A 15,319-nucleotide genomic window follows, 5' to 3' on the forward strand; every position below is an offset into this window, starting at 1 on the left:
AACTGCGCTGTTGGTTTATTCAGAATAGAAACATAATAAAAAAGTTTTAGAATATATTTTAAACAAAATATGTTGGCCTATTTTGATATTTTAAAATGTATGGCAATTCCGATGCAACAATGTGTCCATATAGGCTCAGGAAACGATTTTCTAGTTCGTCATCTTTTCAAAAAATATAAAACAAATATAGCAAAATTGTTTCGCGGTGTTTAACGCATATGTAAATGTTACAAAACGTGCTTATTAAATTAAAGAAAAAAACGAATTCAATGATTAAAAGGACGTGAAAGGAACTACATTTTAAAGCCTCGATGTAGCCTAAGGGACATGCGACATTTAAGAGTGATGGGTATTTAAAAAATTAATATAAATTATTCCCATGCATCGATTTTAATGTTAAACATCTGTAAATCCAAATGAATATGGAATATATTCAGACAGTTTATGATACGATCTTTGAATTTTAAAGTAAAAAATCTATTTTTTACACCGCCGTGCAAGAGCATGCCAAACTGAAACAAAACTTTTAAGACACAAATACTACGTTTACATGTAAAAAATATATTTAAATGGGTAACACTTTACAATAAGGTTCATTAGTTAACTACATTAGTTAACATTAACTAATAATGAACTGCACTACAGCATTTATTAATCTTTGTTAATGTTAATTTCAACAATTACTAATACTTTATTAAAATCCTGTTAACGTTAGTGCACTGTGAATGCGAATTCAATCGTTTTAACATGGACAAACAATTAAACCTTTATTAAACTAACATTAACAAAGATGAATACATGCTGTAACAAATGTATTGCTCATGGTTTGTTTATGTTAGTTAATACATTAACTTATGTTAACTAATGAACCTTATTGTAAAGTAAAATAAAACCCGTTAATTGAAAGGTCCAATAATAATCGCCTTAACTTGAATGATGTCAAAGTTTCCATGTTAGAATTTAGAAATATTAAAAACATAAGCAATCAACAAAGATGTTTTTTTTACCACTGCCATTGTAGCAGTCAGAGAATTTGGCCTTTGATAATGTAATATTTAACTGATTCTTGAGAGTCGGGACAAAACATGTCCCATTTAGAAAAGTCTAATTTATAGCAAAATTTAAGAAATTCATCATGATTGACATAATTACAAAGTTAAATCTATAGGATTTGTATATACCAATTAGATTTTTAGAATAAACTTTTTTATTTTTGGGGGGATTTTTTTTAAAATGTGTGGTCTGTGGTTAGAAGGTCCATGTTATTTCACTTGTCCTCAGCAAGAGGTCACAATATTAATCATCCCAAAAAACTTTAAAAAAGCTCTACAATTGTGAAAACATATATATCCAATAAAAAATAAGGGTTATAAATATAAAAAACAATGCATGAAGTGAACATCAAACAATATTTTCCATAAAAATCTACCTATTAAAGTTGTGTCCTCAGTTTCTGTCAACTCCGTCAGATTTTTTTAATAAAGCTATTTAAATCAGGAAATTCAGGTCAGCTATATCCCTGAGGATCCATTTTCATCTCCCTGCCTGTGGTGAATGCAGCACTACCACACATTCTCTGTTATGTTTACATTTGTTATATATTTTAGACAAACAATATGCATATTCCTATGGTCACAGCTGTACCATGTCAACACCATCTTTCTGTTAAGATACTTTTTTAAACCATAGTGGATTGAATTTAAGCATTTTAGTGAGGTTATTGGGACAGCTAGCAACTGAGGAAAAAGTACCTAGCTGCAGTGTACACTACATGTTTTGGAGCGAAAATACATGCCCTTATGTCAACTCCGTCAGACGTCAACTCCGTCAGGTTCTATGTCTGACGGAGTTGACATGTAAGCTGATGGAGTTGACAAATCCACCAATAACCTCTTAATGTGCGATTATATTATTATTTGTGAATATAGTAAAGGATTAAATCGTTATTTCAGGGTTTTATTTACACATAAATGCACATATAGCATGCATTACATTATTTAACCATACGCATCTCACTTGTAAAGAATAGGCAGGCAGTGGTCTGCTTGTTATTGTGTAACATGTAACTTATATATATATATATATATATATATATATATATATATATATATATATATATATATATATATATATATATATATATATATATATATATATATATATATATATATATATATATATATATATATATATATACACACACACACACTCACCGGCCACTTTATTATGTACACCTTACTAGTACTGGGTTGGACCCCCTTTTGCTTTCAGAACTGCCTTAATCCTTCGTGGCACAGATTCAACAAGGTACTGGAAACATTCCTCAGAGATTTTGGCCCATATTGCCATGATAACATCACAGTTGTTGCAGATTTGTCAGCTGCACATCCAGGGCACAAAGCTCCCGTTCCACCACATCCCAAAAAAGCTCTATTGGGTTGAGATCTGGTGACTGTGGTGGCCATTTGAGTACAGTGAACTCTTTGTCATGTTCAAGAAACCAGTCTTAGATGATTTGCACTTTATGACATGGCACGTTATCCTGCTGGAAGTAGCCATCAGAGGATGGGTACACTGTGGTCATAAAGGGATGAACATGGTCAGGAACAATACACGATGCTCAATTGGTACTAATGGGCCCAAAGTGTGACAAGAAAATATCTCCACACCATTAGAACACCACCACCAGCAGCCTGAACCTTGATACAAGGCAGGATGGATCCATGCTTTCATATTGTTGACGCTACCATCTAAATGTTGCAGCAAAAATCAAGACTCATCAGACCAGGCAACATTTTCCAATCTTCTATTGTCCAATTTTGGTGAGCTTGTGTGAGTTTTAGCCTTAGTTTCCTGTTCTTAGCTGTCAGGAGTGGCACCCGGTGTGGTCTTCTGCTGCTGCAGCCCATCCGCCTCAAAGTTCGACATGTTGTGTATTCAGAGATGCTCTTCTGAATACTCGGTTGTAACAAGTGGTTATTTGAGTAACTGTTTCCTTTCTATCAGCTCGAACCAGGCTGGACATTCTTTTCTGACCTTTGGCATCAACAACGCATTTGCGCCCACAAAACTGCCACTCTCTGGATATTTTCTCTTTTTTGGACCATTCTCTGTAAGCCCTTGAGATGGATGTGTGTGTAATTCCCAGTAGATCAGCAGTTTCTGAAATACTCAGACCAGCCCGTCTGGCACCAACAACCATGCCACTTTCAAAGTCACTTAAATCACCGTTCTTCCCCATTCTGACGCTCGGTTTGAACTGCAGCAGATCCTCTTGACCATGTCTACATGCCTAAATGCATTGAGTTGCTGCCATGTGATTGGCTGATTAGAAATTTGCATTAACATCAATCATACATCCAACACACCCAAACACACACATGTGAAATGAAAACAGAGGCGGAGGAGGGCCCCTGGTTTCCCTTATTGTTCTTTTTTTGATAGTAGGAAACGGTGTATGTGCAATATCTTTATTATAGTTTACTTTACAGTAAGTTCAATACTCTAATAACAATGAGTAGTTTTAGTAGTAGTGTTTGAAGAGCACATCTGTTCAATAATCAGCAATGCACACATATTTTTTGTCAACACCGTCAGATTTTCTGTCAACACCGTCAGATTTTCCAACAGCGTTGGATGTATTTTTTGTTAATTTTTGGGGGAAAAAATATTCTTTCTTCAGTTAATGTTGTTTTTGTAATAAAGGACCATCTGATCTACCATCTCTTATGTTTTATTTATTTAAGGAAATTGTTTTTACAATATTAAAGTTAAAATCAATGTTTGCAAATGCTAATATTTAGAAATCTGAGTTTTCAGAATAGTGTGGAATCACAACCTAAGTTTATATATTGTATTTTTTTTACATATCAGAGTAACTAAACACTGTAACAATATACTTGAGAACTTTAGATTCTGGTTGGATTGAAAGAATTTCAATTTTATACTTTTTAGTGTGTCTGATGGAGTTGACACAAATCCAGTTCTGAAGGGAAACATGTTTATTTTTTAAAAATGTGTTTTTATTTAGAACCTGTTCCTTTACATGGTTAAATAGCTAAGACCTTCCTCTGCAGAAACATATAACTTTAATTGATATGGTGTGTATTTTAAAAAACAGTTTTTTAAAACCTGTTTTGTCCCGACTCTCAAGAATCAGTGATTTATATGCTAATGAATTAAATTAGGGGCGTTTACAAGGCGGAGTTCTAAGAGCATTCGGCTGCGCACAATTTTAAGATCATTTGTGATTTATAAACTGCACATCTGGAAAAGAGGCGTACGCACGTTTTTTTGTGCGTACGCTCCCTTTCTCTGAATCACACGTACGATAATTTCAGAAATTGTCTTAGATAAAATGTAGGATAGTTCCTACGTCGCATTTTTATAAATGAGGCCCCAGAGCAGTGAGCAGCTATCCTGCAGTGCTCAGGGAGCAACTAGGGTTCTTTATTAACTCTTTCCCCACCATTGATAAGTTATCTCAGCAATTAAGAGAAAACATTTTCCTGCCAATGATGCTTCCCTGATGAGTTTTTAACAGTAATGTATAATTCCGCTATTGTGCACGTATAGTTCAACAACATTGTAAGCTCTGTGTTTGTTTTAATCATCATTCTGAATCTGATCTCTAGCAAAAGTTCTTTACAAAAATGCAATTATTTCAGCATTTTGCTTAAAATTTGGTAGTTTTGAAGAAACCTGCCCATATTTGAGATGTGATAAAAGAGATAAAGCTTTTTTCCATTTTGTTAGTTTTTTTGAAAGCAGGGAGTCTGTTCTTTCATTTGTATGTTGATACAATTATAGACAAACATTTTCCTGGAAGGCTTTTTGTAAAACGTTTTTTTTTTAATCACAAAAAATACTGGCAGGCAACTTTTTAATAAAGGCCGGTGGGGAATGAGTTAATACATGTTCACAATCCAAAATCAATGTGGTATACACACCTATAATGATAAATGAAGGTAGGCTGGTTACTGTAGCTGCTGTCCACAATTGTTGCTCATGATAAATTATGATTTTTTTTCTCAAGATTAAAAGGTTTGCATATGTACAATTTAAAAACCCCAAACAAACTAGGGCAGACATTTAGGATTCATCTACATGAAGAAGCGGAATTACAACAAAACCAACTTCCAAAGGCAGCCTGATGCACTTCTGCATGTTGGTGCTAATTTTGAAACGCATCATATTTGGTGACAGATCTGACACAAAACACATTCCCAACTCTATAGAGTCTATGGGATAATCAAAAAACTGTGCAATGTGCTTGTATTCTTGGCCAACAATGTGTTCTACATTCTCAAAGACAATTATATTTTGAACCAAGAGTATTTTATTGTTCATTCGGATACATCTGTCCCTTTCTGATGTGTTTATGACAAACTCATCCATTACTAGTTCCTGATATTGGGAGACCACTCCTGTAAATCCGTGTGGAACAGGTCCATCCGAGTGCAACTTTTTCATTTTTTTGTGGGTTTTTATAGAGTCCTGATCTTTTAAACTTGTTGAATCAAGTTCTGAAATTCTGCGTACAACTTGCTGAAGTGGTGAGCTAGGTTTTCTAACCAGTCCTTTAATTTTTTTCAGGTAGTTTTCAAAAGGAAACCCTGATATTAAATCTAAATGGCCATGCACCTTCACATCATCACTGAGATGAGTCAGGCCATGTATGTTGTAGACTAAAAATTCTTTCCCATAGAGCTCCCCAAAATGCTGTACAAATGATCTTAGCAGTCTGTTTGCAAAGTCATTTAACAGCAAACAGTAAGTTGGACTTGCCAGGATGTATATGCCTATAGACAACAGCAAAAAATTTTGATACACCTCAGACCTCAGCACATCCCTTAAAACTACAGGACCAGTGTAAGAACTGTCTCAGTTCTGTTGCTTTCCATCGCAATCTCTCATCAAGGGTCCTGGGCCTCCTAGCAAATTCTGAGGGTATGTAACTTTTCAAAGCAAGCAGTTTGCCTGAAATTAAAGACACTTGCCTGTATGAAATACGATAATTCAACTTGCCACAAGTACCCATCCACAAATCAAGTAGATGACGCACCACACCCAAGCAGACTAAATGCATGTAATCATGTGGAAATCCACTAACCATAGGAACACCTGTTTCACAAAATGGGGATTGTCGTACATGATGGTCTTCATCCTCTCCATTTGAAAAAGATGCATCAGTTTTTAATGTAGCATTGAGTTCTGGGGATTATTAATGTAAACCCCAGACTGTACACATTTATCACAGCCACTGTACCCATTATGCGACTTAATACCCTTAATAAAGGAACATCACAGATTACGGAACTCACAGTCAAAAAGAAGGTCTTTCTATTAACAACAAAACCAGAGCTCAAGGATTTCAATTCGCAAACAAGATCCTTCAGATATTCTGCGAGTGACTGGGGCTTTGAGTTCCCACTGTAAAGAGCAATCAGCATAGGTTTTCTATTATAAGTCGGGAGCAATCCTAAAATTGGCCAGAACTGTACACCTGAACTTTTAAAAAGTGGAAGACCATCAATGTTTAGTTGTAATTTGAAACAGTGTTGACTTCGGACAACTGACGAAAGCTTCTGAAATATGTGGCTGAACATTTTCTGTATACCAAAATAATGGAATGATCCGCTCCCCAAGGAAGCAACGCTATAGCAAGTCAGTATAGACAAAAGGGCAGACAAAGCAATCAATGAAATGCCAAGATGTGTTGCCCAGTCTCCCAAACAACCCGCTAAATCTTTAGAAAAATCGAATGTAATGTTTTGAATGTATATTTATTTATTGGGTTCTTTGTTTAAATTACTTTAATATAATATATTTAAAATTCAAATGAGAAATCAAATATAAATGACTAAACATAAATTAATAAAGAAGGAAAAATGTTTTTGGTACAATTTTGGTAAAGGTACTAGCAAATTGATAAATGGTTCCTAACTGCTGCTATTATTCATATACATATATCATTTCATTTCATGATGCACAAATGATTAAAACATTCATTGAAAAATAATTAATACTATTTTAAAAAATATTAGTGCACATCGGCTGACGATCATAGCCTAAACAAGCTTCTGCTACAATTACGAGTCATTCAATAAGTGACATTTCAGCACTTGACAAACGGATAGCGACTCGTTAGTAGCACTTAAAACCAGTGTTGTAATGTAACGAAGTAAAAATACTTCGTTACTGTACTTAAGTAGAAATTTCACGTATCTGTACTTTACTTCGCTATTTAAATTTATGTCTACTTTCACTTTTACTCCACTACATTTTCTAGATAAAATGTATACTTTTACTCCGATATATTCCCACTAAGCATATTCATTACTCGTTACTACAAAATAAAATCAGAAGAAATGTGTGCGACCTCAATAAGGGAGGTTTTGGCGAATCAGTGCTTCTAGATTGATTTACGCACGCTGCGCACACTCTATTTCACGCACACATTTGCTGAGTCCCAATTCGCATACTATCCGTCCTAAATAGTATTCGAAACTAGAATTAGTACGTCCCAAATCGTAGTATGTTGAAATGAGTATCCCAAAGATACCCGGATGGTCTACTATTTCCGGTTGGAATTCGAAGTGCAGATCGATCCACACTCTAATGGCTAATATTGCCCACAACCCATTGCGTGCGGGAGGGAGGAGCTTAACTACACTGACCCTCTTGCGTATTTGTAGTAATACTGTGGCTGTACAAATGTTAACTTTATTACTCCAACGAAACAAACATGGTTACTACATTTTTACTATAGTAAAAACATGGTTCATTTTCATCTGAGTGTTTTTGAGTCATATACATAAGTATAAAATTAACTATAAAATACGTAAAACAATAGTTATACTATAAACTTTAAATATTTTGACTTTAAAATAAGTAGTTTTCGTTACACACATTGCACATGAACGTCAGAACCAGCCGCCTCACAAACGACCTGCGTTTGGTATGATGCTCTGCTTCACTCCTCAACTTGGTAGAACACATTGTAAAATGTATTGTGAACAAAAACGATGAGAGAAAAAGATGGAAATAGTAAATAAAATAATATTTGACATAAGTTATAAGAATGAATGAAATATTGTTAACAGTCGTGGTGTGCGTAGCTAGGCAACCACGTTTTCGTTCACGTTGCATGACGTCATCGAAGTACGTCCCAGAACGTGCATACTCTTTTGATACACACTCAAAAGTATGTACGTTTTCCTCACAAAAACAGTACATACTTTTAGGTCGTAGTATAAGTAGGCGAATTGGGACTCAGCATCTATTTTAGCGTAGTGTTGGCAAAGGATGAGGAAGCACAACTGAAACTGCAATGAATGCACCTACTGGAGGACCTCCCGTTATCGTAATCGACCACCCCGACGATGAACAGGGTGAGAAAGCTAACGTTATACACCCGTGGCCGTATTTGTTTTTTTTACATTGGAATTAAAAATTCCCGATTACCGAATAAAGTGCCTCTTAAGCCTACCGAAAATCACCTACATTTTGTCATTTAAAAACTCCCCGTCCAACCTGAAGAATCACATCAAGGTACGTTAAAATAGTTATTTAGTAAAGCCACAATGTAAATGTGATTCAACATTAGTTATCACAAGCTGTATCAGATAATGATCTGTCTAATGTGATGGCCAGGCGCACATGTTTAATAAACGTCAACGTTAACCTGCTGATTTTACCATGGATTTATTTAATTCACAGAGAACTCTCAACTGAAACACGCTTAACTGTTTATGGTAACAGCATAACTGCCGGCCGAATATTCCCTCCGGTAGGCTAATGTTAGATTGAGAAATATTTTTTAAAAACTGCTGTTAATCAGTGGCAGGTTAGAAAGAAAGTTTAAGGACTGTATTCACGTCTTCAAAAGCATCATACGTTTTGCCAAACTTGAGATTTCCTTTTATGTTAATTAACCGAGGGGCAACCTTCCGATCTCTCTAATGAAGCCAACACAGAAGTGACTTAAACTGCAATTCATCGACTGGCCGCTTGAGGCTGGCTTCAAAAGGGAGTCAATTCCCATAGACTCCCATGTTAAAAATGCCAACTTTACAGTAGAAAATAATATGTTTACAGCCTGGTACAAAAAGTGTTTTTGGCCTATATAGCTAATTTTGCCCTTCATGACAACTGTGAGGGGGGTGCATTTTTTTGTAACTCACCCGTTTAGATTATATTAAGCCTTAAACTTCTGCATAATTAAGGGCGTGGCCGCTTGAGTGTCGGTTGAACAGCCACTGCTGTCACTAGACTCGCGCTAGGCGGGCGTGGTTTCACCTCAGCTTCACCCATGTCCCGCCTCTTAACCCATTTTTGGTTTTCCGCGAGTAATTCGCGGGGACGCGCGGCCAAGATGGCGACGGCAGGCAACGCCTACTTTAAGCTTCAAAAGCGATCTTCACAAACCAATGGGTGACGTCACGGACACTACGTCCATATTTTTTTACGGTCTATGTAATTAACTCAAAACTCAGTGGCTATAGGATAATGTTGTGCTAATGTTATACATTGTGAATGTACGCTTGCATTGTTGATCAAAGTCACATTGCTTTCATTGCCACTCAACGAGTTGGCATGTTTTTCTTAGTAGAGCAGCTAACTTAAAGGGATACTCCACTTTTTTCAAAAATATGCTCATGTTTTGAAATAAATAAGTTATTATTTATTTTTCATTTTTACCCGAAGTTCATACAAAAGTGAAATTTCTGCTTTTTTATTTGATGTCAGCTCTAAAAATATGCTGTTTGCTCTTTGAACTTAAGAGAATTGTGCCTGAAAAGTCTTGGAAAAAAAAGATTTTTATTTGATGATTGAGATTAAGAAGATAATGGGAACCCTGAATATGCTTTACTATAAGAAAGCCACAATAAAGTTCACAATCAAAGTTCTAACCGCTTGCTTTAAAAAAAAACTTTTTACTTTTAATTCAAATACTTAAGTACATTAAATATCAGAAAATTACTTTTGATACTTAAGTACAGTATATATCAGATACTTTAAGACTTTTACTTGAGTAATATTTTAAAAGACAACTTTCACTTCTACCAAAGTCTTTTTCTAGTATAATACTTGTACTTTTACTCAAGTATTGCTTTCTAGTACTTTATACAACACTGCTTAAAACCCAGCTGCGAGCGATCGTTTTAAGTAGCTCGTAGAAAGCGCAGCTAAGTTCAATCGTTATCGGGAAACCCAGCCCAGGACCATTTGCGACAATAAAAAAATGCGCTGCAAAGTTAACAAAAACATCTGCAAAATTTACCTGTAGCCTACAACGGACTCGAAAGCTACAGAGAGTAATAGCTTTGAGCTGTTAAAAGCAGAACAGCCTTTAAGGGAAAGATTGTAAATGGTGGATCTAATATTAACATGTCTTTTTCAGTCAGGATTAGGGTGGAATGGCACAGGCAGACTGCCGGTCTAAAAACTGAGACCGTTTTGACTTCATTCCGTACACGCTAAGGCAGCTGCTTTTATAAACGGTCTTGTGCTTGTTTGTGTCCATGCTCAGTCTGGAACAGTTAAATGTTTCTAATAACAGCGCGATTTCTGAGTGCATTCCAGTCACGGTCTGTATATCAAATGCTTATGGTCAAATAGTTCAATTAGTGCTGCTGTCAAATAAGGCTCACGTTTTTGTTAATTACTGCAAGTTAAATCCAATATTATCGGTGCACCCGCTTGCTTTATTTTAGCTGCGTCACCTTAGCAGCTCCACTCCATCCAGCTGGCTTGCTGACGCTTGGCAAATGTTCGTTGAAGAGACACAGATGTTTTAAGAATAAAACCGCGTCATGCAGTGTTTTTAACGATTTAATGGCCAGGTCCGTATGTTTTGGACATGACCTCGGTGTTAATTCGTCTCCCGGTAGAAACCTCCTGAACTAAAAACACTGAGCACCAACCGGAGGTAACGCTGTAAACACACACTACATTAGCTGCACGCCGCTTGCTAGCTATGTTCTTTCCAACACGGATTTGTTGTTCACAAAAGCAATTTCATGAAAAAATAATAGACTTGCATACAGTCAACCAGCTGAATTGTCAGGCACTGATAATAACTTAAACGAGGGGTTGTTCTAGTTTACGTTACTGCTACATATTTGCCATGCTATAAATGCTTTAATATCGTTAATATAATATCGATAACCCGGTCTGGCCGCCTTTCAGCGCTGTGACACAGCCCAGCTTTTATTTTGAAAAGATTTTATTGAGGGGGCGTGGCATCACTTTGAAGCAATACTCCTGATTGGCTGACTACACGCGTGGATCGTAGTGACAAACTCTGCTGAATCCCAAACCGCCTACTTCCATACTATATAGTACGTAAAGTGCGCTTTTTACATACTATGTAGTATTGAAGTAGGCGGTTTTGGATTCAGCCATAAAAGTGCCAAAAAGATCTGTAGATGTGTGCAAAAGGATCCGTGAATGCCCTGTGATCTGCAAACACGGATTCAACACTTGCATGCTGAACTTTGCACAGAATGTGTAAGGGGCTGGACACACCAAAACTTTTAAACGCGGCTGAAAACGCCTTGAGGACGCCGAATGCCAGCTGTTTTTCAGCTGAGTGCCAGCTTTCTTCAGCTAAGCGCTTTGGTAGCTCTGATACGTCAGCTGTGAGATGGTTGGTTGCTGTGATACTTGTCCCGCCCCACCTCCACTGTGATTGGACGCCGCGTGAGAACTGACATTGACGAGCGGAGCTTTTCTTCCAAAGTTGAATATCTTTCAACTCTCTGTGCTCAGCGCAGAGCGCGGAAAAACCGCCGAGCGCCGGTTTTCAGCGCGGAAGAAAACCGCTAGCTGCTGGCTTATTTGAAAAACGCTGAGTTTTCATTGAAATGAATTGAAAACATGCGCCGGCCGCGGGCGTAAAAGCGTTGGTGTGCACGCCCCCTAAGAATGTCTTTTTACAATGGTTGGAAAATACAAGTTAGACTGTGTTTGTTTGCAAATTGTGAGGAGGGCATTTGTAGATTTTTTTAATGGAAAACAGCGAAACAGTTGTGCCAAAATTCTGAAAACAAATGCAACACAATCTAAAAACAAATAATGACCCTCATGCGCAGACAAATCACTTTGCATTCATTTAAATTCTGGTTGTCAAGTACAAGTCGATGATTTCTATTTGTGAATCATAAAGAGTTGGTTTGCGGATTTTAAATCTATTTGTAAATCGCCTTTTATATTTGTATGTCATGAAGAGTCTGTTCGTGGATTTTTATATATTTGTAGATCTCGTTTTACATTTGCGGATCATGAGGAGTTTGTTTGCAGATTTAGAACCTATTTACAGATTTGTTTCGTGTTTACAAATTGTAGTCTCTTCATTTTCAACGATTATAGCATTATTTTGTCACAAAAGCGAAACAATAGTGTCAGAATTCTGAAAACAAATGTGACACAATCTACAAATAGAAAATGATATTCATCTGCAAAGCACAGATAAATGCATCAATGTAAATGTCTTGCTGTTTCCAGCACAATACTATTAATGTCAGTCCCGCACCTGCCTCCCTCCCTCCCCTCCTTCTCAAATCTTTTTTCCTCTTCTCCTCCGCCTCTCGCCCCATGTCTCTCCCCTCCAGGTTTTCTTCTTATTCCTGCTGTTTCTGTGTCTCATATTGCTTTTTTCTTTGAGCTTGTCTCCAGCATAAGATATGATTGTTTACAGTGTTGACAGTGCTAACAGTAGACTGAAGGCAAAAGGTCACACACAAACAGTCCTTGCTCTTTCAACACACCCTTTCATCCTTTCTCTCTGTTTTATTCACTCTGCTTATCTGAGGAGTTTTTTCTTCAATATTCCCTAAACCAGATAGAGATACAGTACTGAGGCAATATCATAATATAGCGATCATATCAAATTGTACTTTTAATAAGGATGCATGATATATTTGACCATATCAGTCTCTGTAATATTAGCAGATTTTTATGACCTGTATTGGTCCAAACTGAGTTATATTCTTGCATTGAGTACATGCATTTTTGATGCCAAAAAATGCATGAAAAAATGCATGAAAAAAGTATGAAAAGCAATAAATAAATATTTGATTATAATGTACAGTGCATTTTATATTTTGGTGAAATAAAACAATAAAGAAAAGAAAAACAACACAACAGAAAAACTACATTTAATAAATCTTGACTAAATATTGTCTTAATAATGTAAAGCAAAAAAAAACTGACAGATGTATATTTATCATTTAGATTTATTATGCACTGTCAAAAATAAAGGTACAAACGCTGTCACTGGGGCAGTACCCTTTACAAAAGGTCCTAATGTGTACCATTTAGGTACAAATATGTACCTTTGAACTACCAATATGTACCTTTGAAATACTAATATGCACTCTTTGGGTACAAAGGCGTACCTTTTTGAAACGGTACTGTCCCAGTGACAACTTTTGTACCTTTATTTCTGAGAGTGTATCGACCCACATATCAACTATTGCCCATGAAATTATAATTTTGGTATTGCCAAAAACATCAGTGTATTTCTATATTCCTATATCATGGTTCCTAAACACTGGGTTGATTTCCAACCCACTGCTGGGTCAAAAAGGGATGAACCCAACCTATGCTGGGTGGTTTCAACCCAAAATGCTGGCTTAACTTAACCCAATGGGATTGTGCTTTTTACCCAACATTGGGTTGAAAAAAAAACAGCAAGTTACTTATAGCAGCATGGCATTACTATCCTGCCACTATATCCTAAAAACATGGCACTGTTTTCCCCTCACAATGTATTAAGTGTGATTATTGCTGGGTTTAGCCTAGTGGCACAAACCATGACCTCATCATAAGGGACCGTCTGTACAAGTTATCAGTTTCTCGAACCAAAAACACAAAGCTAAGCTTCTAGTATGAAACCACCGTTCCATTTTATCCCTCCATTTCACTTGCCCTCATACACTGCGAAACCAAGCCCTCTATTTCTCCCTCTCTTTTCCCTATTAGGGGGGATTAGCTTTATAATGCTTCAATGGCTGTGGGTAAGTGGAAGGCAGCGAGTCACAATCTCACGGACGCTTGGGGTTTGTGTCTCGAGCTCTGTAGCTCAGAGCAGCCAGTGCGTAAACAAGTCAGAGAGTTCGACGGAGGATCGATGCAGCTCACGGCCAGCTAATCCATCTTATCCCTGTTAGCGTTGTGCACTCTACCTTTAATGATTCCTTTTTGTCAACCTACTCTCTACTGTACTCTTCCTCTCTCTTTCTCTCCATCACTGTATTGTTCTTGTGTAGCTGTGAGGTGATCCATTTGATTGATTAAAACAGAGGGTCACCTAGCGCAGACGACACTCAATGTTAAACCACACACAGTCCACATACGCACTGAGGAGACGTTCATTTACAGCAGCAGGAAATTATATTTAGATGAGATGAGGAGCTTTATTTAGTATTGTTTGCTTGCTTCATTCACGTGGAAATCCGCATCATGGGAGGGGCTTCTGCGACTCCACTCGCTTCCTGTAATCACGTTACTACTAGATCAAGCTCCTGATTGGTTTAAATGGCGCGTTTTTTAACCAAAGTTCACATTTTTTTTAACTCTCACGTTTGCCGCGGCAACACTCAATTCACGCCATTCGCGCAAACTAGACGCACGAATGAGGCGGAATCGCGTCTTTACATTGACTTAACATTGATATCACTTGTGATTGACGCATCTACCGCGGCTGGTCTGAATGCAGCATTAAAGAGACAATTCACATAAAATGAGAATTGGGCTGGGTGATATTGACCCTAATTCATATTTTTTGTAATTTTGGGATGGATGGCGATATGCAATAAATATCTGTATTTTTTTATAAATGTTGAAGGGACACTTAAAAATATGCTAATTTTCACTGACGGAAAATTAAAAGTTGCCATTTTCTATGCCGATATGGCTAGAATCATTGTGTAATATCATTGCGCATCCTGCAGCAATGGTACGGCATCAAAGTCCTTGATTATAACGCCAGAATGAGAGTATAGTTCCTAGCCATATCGGCCTAGAAATTTTCCGTCGGTCTTAATACACGATGTAACTACAGGAGAGTAAAGTTTTAAATAGGAAAAATATCGAAATTGTAGGTTATTTTTGAGCGTGATGCTAAATGGTCTAATCAGATTTAATGGATTATGCTAAGCTATACTAAAAGACCCGAATATCGGCTGAATCGATTCCAAAACGGTAAAAATCAAATGTTTATCTCGAGAGGAGCTGGAAAATGGGCATATTTTCAAATCCTCATGTGAGATGTTTATTAAAACAGTGTATGATGAAAATAAAATTCAAAGAC

General features: G+C 36.8%; 1 protein-coding gene across 1 annotated transcript in view; it reads right to left on the reverse strand.

Annotated features, from left to right (window-relative positions):
• Positions 1-15,319, reverse strand: part of LOC141367253 (uncharacterized) — a 44,378-nt gene that overhangs the window by 12,479 nt on the left and 16,580 nt on the right. The window lies entirely within an intron of this gene.

Source organism: Misgurnus anguillicaudatus, chromosome 10 (assembly GCF_027580225.2).
Source record: "Misgurnus anguillicaudatus chromosome 10, ASM2758022v2, whole genome shotgun sequence".
NCBI lineage: Eukaryota > Metazoa > Chordata > Actinopteri > Cypriniformes > Cobitidae > Misgurnus > Misgurnus anguillicaudatus.